The 8061-nt window shown below is 34.7% G+C and overlaps 1 pseudogene; it reads right to left on the bottom strand.

The window, feature by feature from the left end:
- Positions 1-509: 509 nt before the first annotated feature.
- Positions 510-1752, bottom strand: LOC134717981 (uncharacterized; annotated as a pseudogene).
- Positions 1753-8061: the final 6309 nt, after the last annotated feature.

An 8061-nucleotide genomic window follows, 5' to 3' on the forward strand; every position in this document is an offset into this window, starting at 1 on the left:
TAAGTAATTGTATTTTGTTCCGTCAGTCTTATTTCAAATCAAATGCCTAAAAAGCAATACATGATTAGCTTGTGGACTTTGTAATATTGTATCGTTGCAGTGATCTGTTTAGCTATTACATTTTTTAAGGCTATTTACACCGACTGCCGTTGAGGGGGGTAATTCGTGTGATATAATTTAGGTAAGTTTACAGAAATGATTATATGTATCAATAACGAATGAATTCAAAATGAAAAGGATTTTATCAGTTTACTTAAAACGATTTCTGGGTTAATCCATATATATCATTGTACTGATTGTATTTATTAATTGCGTTGCAACTTGTGAAAATAATAATACTTAGCTTATACACTTTTATCCCTTTTAACAGGAATTTCCACAGAAAAATCAGTTGGCATGTTGAAGGTTGGTGCGACCATTAAAACTGTTAAACTTGCTGTACTAAAATATTTTAAAATAAACAAATTCAAATTTTGTCAGTATATTCTATTGCATTCTTTTTTAGAAATTTATTGTTTCTTGATTTTCTTGCAGGATTCGCTACAAGTCTCCTTGGAAGATCCAGTTGTATAGATGTTTGTTGTGGTACAGTTTGACAGTCCACTTGTGTTTGATTTTCTCGATATTGAACCTTCACCGAGTATAATAGTGTTCATGGTTCTACTGTATGTTAGGTAAGTAGGATTGGTATTTGCGCAATTGTGTAGACCCCTTTGTTTTCTAAAACATCACTGTTAGTTCGATTTGGAATAATTCATGAGGATATGCGTTGAAATCTATATTTAAACATTTCATCAAAACCCACCAGGAGTGGGGTAAGATCCTCTCTTGTTCGAAATGATAATAGGCACTTCTCTTTATCTTTGATTTCAGTACTTTGCTTAATACTAGCCTCCCAAGCTCTGCACCAATTCAGGAACTCTCTGTTCTCGTCAAGTCTTTTATCAGAATACTGACATATGGGACGTTGATCCCTAAATTTTTTTGCAAGTATAGAAGTTTGTTTTAGAAATTCAATGCTACTGTTTAGCTCGTCTCTTTTTCCTTTCAGTGAAATTTGGACGCATTGCATTTAATGAAGCATATTTTCATTTAAAACATCCTCAGCTAGTTTATTCCGCATCTTTGATTGAGATGTGAGAAAAAAATGTTTCATAGTTAACTGCTGATAAATTTTGAATGGGTTCACAGCTATGTCCCTTTGGTATGCCTTGTACCAGTGCTCCAAAAAAATATGATTTGTTTCAAATTTTAATACTTTTTTATGAGTATTGAGAAGACCGCTTTTTGATATGTTGTTTCGATTTTTTTTCTCATAAAATTGGAATAATCCATTATTACATGTATATTTGGTTTTGAACTGTCATATATGTTCTTAATGCTCATTGAAAACATTGTGTATGATGTCTTACCATCAATTAATATCTTCATGAAGTCTCTGTTGTATTGAGCACCATCAAGACTAACATATGTTACTGTGAAACCAAACAGTCCTAGCTTTTTTACTGATTGCCAAAATATTAAAAGCATTTCAGATGGAGTGACTTGTGTCGTCGGATAATGTGCAAGAGGGAACCTGAAACCTGTATGTCCTAAAAACAAAAGTTGCAACACATGGGAAGCTAGTTGAAGACTTTCTTTACCGCTACAAAGAGTTTTCATATAGTTTGTTTCATCAATTCCCTCATTTAAGCCAATGATTTCAAATGAGTTGCCTTTATAGCGAAGTTCTAAGTCCTTCTGAATGGACATCTCATCCAACATAATCTCGCCTTCATAGATATGTTAGTCCAATATTTTGGGCTAAAGGATCATTTTTCATCCAATGTAAAAATGTCTTTTTGTATTCCAGGTTCATGCTGCACTCTGTTTTTATACGTTTGGAGTAGACACTTGGACGGAAGAACCATAAATCCACTTTTTACAAGATCTTCATATGCACGAGGAGAACGAAAGTAAATTGATAGACACATTCTAATGATATCTTTATCCAAGCGCCTAGCATGAGGATTTAAATTAACAAACTGGGTTAGTGATAATAACAAAGATTGTGCTTTTTCTGGAAAACCACATAAAAATTGTTTTAATTGTAACAAATTATTGTTATATACTGGTAAATCATCACATGGTTTCTGTAAAGACTTGTCATTTTGAAAATTATTGTCATTATTTTTTTTTCTTAAATTTCCTGCATACCACACATACATTTAATTTTGATTGAAACGGAACAACACCTTTGAAGTTTTTAAATATCGAATCATGACTGGTATCTGCACGATTTTCTCTTAGCGCATTTTCTGGTAAATCAATGATGTTGTTGATTTCGGATTTATCAACCCCAGAACAGATTATAAAGTTGTTTGCTAAGTCAATTTTGCACTTTACACTTTCTTTAGACAATTCAAATGTGTCAGATATTTTTAAATCATCAAGAAAAACCTTTTTACCTGAAATCGTTACATTCCATATACCAGAGGAATGAAAATTAATTTCTGTTAAAATTCTGTTGCCATTAACTAAACAACCATTAAAGTGTCCTAATGTTATTGCATAGTCAGTTTTACTTATTAAAATGGTATTTTCTTTAATCATATTTGAAATGTGTTGAAATTTAAATTCATCTTTTTTTGTAACCGGAATCTTCCAGCCAAGTCCATAATATACTTTGGTGAATTTTTATAATTATTTTAACATCGCGTAGTTTTAGCCACACAATTCATAAACATTGGAACCCACGTATCAAACAGAAAATTGTTGAAACAAACATTTTGTTAATATGAAATATTCCGGACATTTCGGTTTCATATGTTCACAATTTATTGTTTGCTTCGAAATAGAAAAAAAACTTTTAAAAGTGGAACTAGTTTTTTTAAGATTTCTAAAACCTGGAAAGTTGTAGGTGTACGTACTCGAAAGTGAGACTGTAAAAATATTGTTTTTGTTTAAACAATATTTATTCAAATAAATCAAAACATAGTATATAGTTCTGATACAGGAAATAAATAGGATTCAGAAACGAGCAAAATTGCTTTCATTAGTCTGTCTCCTTAGTCTTGAGGAATTAAAATCGGGATAAGGCATTAAATGTCCGGCTGGCTCCAATATTTTTTGGAAGCCTATGTTGTCCGTACCTGAAATAATTTTTTTTGATTGATTTCACTGCAACATGTCAAACCAGCGTGGGAGGGGATCAATATCCACGATGCTAGAACGTTTGCTGCCCGATCAAGAAATCATTGTCCACAACTGTGGTGGGAGCAACACCTCACATGAACCAGCTGAGCGTAAGTTACATTTTAATATTAGGGAGCTACCGTTTGATTTTTATGAGGGGGTGGGCGCTAGGATGAAATTTGAAAAAAATAGGCAGGACAGGAGTTTTGAGTAAAAAAAAAAGGCAGGATGAGACACTTGCAAAAAAAAGTCAGGACTACAATTTAGGTAAAAAAAAGTCAGGATAAACTAAAAAAAAAAGAAGGCAGGACCGAACAAAGTGAAAAAAGGCAGGACAGAGATTAGAGCTAAAAAAAATGCAGGACACATTTTTTCATCCAAATTTTTGCCTTGCAACAGGCCACCTACGGACCCCTCAAAGAGTTGTTGCAAGGGTTCTTAACGTGCAAAGAGCGTGGCGCTCTCTTTACACGAGGCATCGGATTTAACATTCCCCTTCTGACCGGACGTGACTGCGAACTTGATACATCCCGCACAGCCAAACGGACGCCCCACCTCGGCAAGCGTTTTACTGTCGGTCGGGAGAAGACCAAGTGACCATTTTTCTATACCCCAGTTTGTTCTGGAGAAATGCGCTCATAAAAATAAAAGAAAAAAGTTACTTCTTGTTGAAATGTAAAGTGGTAGGTTTTATACGAATGAACGAGAGATTTCAATTCGTGACCACGTAAAATTGTATGTGATTCAAGATTCCGAATCTTAAAACCAGTTCTTTGATTTCGAAAACCTACGGCATTGTAGTGATCGAAAATTTCACTTTTTTCACATAAACTAGAAACAGGAGCAAGTTGATACATCAGATGTGTATGTAAATTCTAGAAAAACCACTGCTTATATTCGTTTATTGTTTTCACATGATCAGCCTGTTAGTTGTATAGATATGTCAATTGTGAAAGAGGGACGAAATATACCATAAGGATAGTCAAACTCATAAATCTAAAACAAACTGACAACGCCATGGCTAAAAATGAAAAATACGAACAGAAAAACAATAGTACACACGACACAACATTGAAAACTAAGGAATAAACAACACGAACCCCTGTGAACTTGTTAGTTGAATTCCTCAATTTTGTGTACCCTTTTGCTGATTCAATGCCAGACATGGTAATTTTATAGAAAACCCAAACCTTTCGCCTTGTTCTCTCAAGTTAGGTAATGCGATGAGCGATTTATATAGGCTTATTGCATACAGTATTAGCAATGATTTCTTTCAAACAAATTTATTGGTTTAAAGAAATCTACATTTGGATCTATTCAAGAAGGTGTGCTCGACTTAAGTGGCTTCGCACGTGGTGTTTGGAATTTTAAATGTTGTTTTATTGGACTTTTTGTAAACAATAAACGGTAGCTAGTCATAGAAGGAGAGAATACCCTCTATTAAACTGTATGGAATATCTGGAATTTCTTCTAAAACCTTGGGTTTATTTTCTCCATTTTTTCTTTCTATTTATTGCAATTAATTGATAAATAATGTTACTTTGCACAACTTTTCCCTGTGATATATGTACATAATGATCTATATCTATTTTTCATTATCTTGGCTGTTTTAATATTATTGCAGTATGAGAATTTCGTAATTAACAGGCCACAGAAATGATCATTAACCTTAAGGATTATGTACCCTTGTGTTGACTCATTGCTAAACATGTGGAAATTTAATAGAAAATCCACCTGTAATATTGTAAGTTGTGTCTTTTGAAAATTTACAAAACTTTTGTCAACTTCAGATATATTTCTAATATGAATCTGAATTTGCCTTCCTATTTTAAAAAGTTCTAAGGAACTAAAATGGGGATAGTTCAACCTTAATATGCATGACTGTCGAGCAAAGCAATTTGGCTTTGACATTATCCAAAGCGCCACCACGCTCTAAGTAACTGAATGCATTATTGGTTTTAGCATACAATTATGGGGAGCATCCAGTTACTGAGAGTGTGCGAACCCAAGAAAAGTCTGGTGGGAGGGAGGGGAAAACCGGCCGCTATGCATTAACCACTATGAATACGAGACGAGATAGACCAACACTGATGAGTCTTATGTAGACGAAACGCGCGTTTTTTTCGAAAAACTTAGGATTTTCTTACCCCAGGAGTAGATTACCTTAGCCGTATTTGGCACAACTTTTTGGAATTTTGGGTCCTCAATGCTCTTCAACTTTGTATTTGTTTGGCTTTTTTTTAACTATTTTGATCTGAGCGTCACTGATGAGTCTTATGTAGACGAAACGCGCGTCTGGCGTATAACATTATAATCCTGGTACTTTTGATAAGTATTGGTAACTATTTACACCACTGGGTCGATGCCACTGCTGGTGGACGTTTCGTCCCCGAGGGTATCACCAGCCCAGTAGTCAGCACTTCGGTGTTGACATGAATATCAATTATATGGTCATTTTATTAATTTTCTGTTTACAAAACTTTGAATTTTTCGAAAAACTTGGGATTTTCTTACCCCAGGAGTAGATTACCTTAGCCTTATTTGGCACAATTTTTTGGAATTTTGGGTCCTCAATGCTCTTCAATTGTATTTGTTTGGCTTTTTAACTATTTTGATCTGAGCGTCACTGATGAGTCTTATGTAGACGAAACGCGCGTCTTGCGTATAACATTATAATCCTGGTACTTTTGATAAGTATTGGTTAACGATATTACTTCACTATCAATCACGACAGACATCGGAAATATTTCCATGGACAATTTTTACCTGAACAAAACATCTCATTACAATCGGTCTAATATACATCTAACCCCCATCGAAAACAGTTCAAAAGTGAAAGCATGCACGCATTCTCGTTACTTCTCACGTGATGTCGATTAGGATATGACATTATCCAAAGCGCCACCACACTCTAAGTAACTGAATGCATTATTAGTTTTGGCATACAATGTTGGTCCACATACAACACGTTTGACTGTTTGAATATGAAAAAACACAGAATCTTTAGTACAAAAAATCATCAACCTCAAAACTTATCCCAAAACTCATGATTTTCTTTTCTTAAGATTCCGTTAAAAGTTACCGACACTAAATATAATGAATAATAATCTACAACACTAATATGTTCTGCAATCTGTATATGCATATTTTATGCATTAAACACTCGTCAGCAGTACTCATTAAAAAAAACAGTACTCATGTTCGAGAGAATATTAAATGATACCAAGATGACCGAAATTGTAAAACCGGAAAGTTCAAAGAACAGAGCCATAGATGGAGACAAGTCATCAACTTCTGAAACTGCTTATTATCTGTATTATCAATACTGACCCTAAATATCATAAAAATTAGGTATGCTACATATGTATTTAGAAGACGATTAAACTATCCCCATCCAAAGAGAACCTTCTGGTACATTATCAACCATACAGATAATTGTGTACACGTATTTCGTCGTGTTCAGTTGTATTATTAAATAGTTGTCATATTGACGCATACCACATATCCTAACCGGAACAAAGACTTGAAAATTAGTATTTACTGCTTCTCCGCCAAGCACCCGACATTGAGGAGTTAGAGCAAACTTTAAGACTGGTCAGCCCGGACTAGGAAAAAATGTGTCCGAGTAAGGTGACATTGCGTCCTGCGAAATGTAACCTTGTGAGCTAGCACGTTAAAATTCGGTTCAGAGTATCGGTCTAGTACAAAGCAGGGTTAAAATTTGTTTCTCAGTATGTTCTCGTCCTGAATATGCATCTGACTTGCCACTGGACATTAAACAACAACCCATCCATCCATGCGTATCTTATACAAGAAGACATTTAAGAATAATATTTATTATTATTGCATCTTTTTTTAATACAGAAAGTATGACAATATACATGCTACTTGTACAAAAAAAAACAAATATATATATCGCCAACGGCAATTTACAATATTCAAAATTTCATAGTAATTTGCTAGTATCCCCGTACTTGTCATAAACCGAACTTGCATATGAAGGGTTATCAGAAACTTGCTTAAAAATAATTCCCACCGTACTTTTATCTGCCATTTTGCCCAACCTTGAATATCTGTCCAAGCTACCTCGAGAAACCCAGCCTACATGATCCATTATGTCTTGAGAATTTCCGAAACCATAGACGGCCAAAGTAACAGCACACCCCCTCTGATACCATGAGGAGTCTCGCCTTCATCCATTCCCAACTCCCGTAAATATGACTTCAGGCGACCATACATAACCGAATGACTAACCGGAGCTTACGTCAAGAGGCAATGGATAACTAGAGTAAATAATGTAAGGGCTAATTTCGTTGTAAATGGTAGTTCAAGAATTTGCAGTTAACATTTTGAGGGTTTATTCACAGACCAATCATTACCAACAAGATTTCCATCAAAGTCTCAAAAGGAAATTAAAACAAGAAGACCTCTTTTTACGTATTAATTAAATGTTGATAACAATAATAGCATTCCTCCATCTGGTACACAAATGAGCCATATTAATGATACCAGCGTTTTAGAAGATTTGAATGAGAATGTACATGCCATGTAAACTTTGAAAAACTGCAGATTGCTCCACAAACTATGGATAAAGGTATGAATGCAACACCTGAATATCTTCACGTGGAAAACAAGTGGGCCACACAAAAGATGTGAAAGATAATCTATAGCGTATAACACTTTACTTCTTTCCTTGATAACTTTAAAGTGGAATAATTTATAGGCCATATGCAATACCTGTCTAAATGTTGTCTTGTGGAACACGGTGAAATGGCTAAACCTTTCATCATTTAGAGTTGCATATGCTGCCCTACCGTCCGAAAATATTGTTGCACCTAGCTTACCATGCTTCTTGATCAAAGGAATAAGCGTTTGCCTATTTCTTCT

Source organism: Mytilus trossulus, chromosome 5 (assembly GCF_036588685.1).
Source record: "Mytilus trossulus isolate FHL-02 chromosome 5, PNRI_Mtr1.1.1.hap1, whole genome shotgun sequence".
In the NCBI taxonomy this organism is placed as follows: domain Eukaryota; kingdom Metazoa; phylum Mollusca; class Bivalvia; order Mytilida; family Mytilidae; genus Mytilus; species Mytilus trossulus.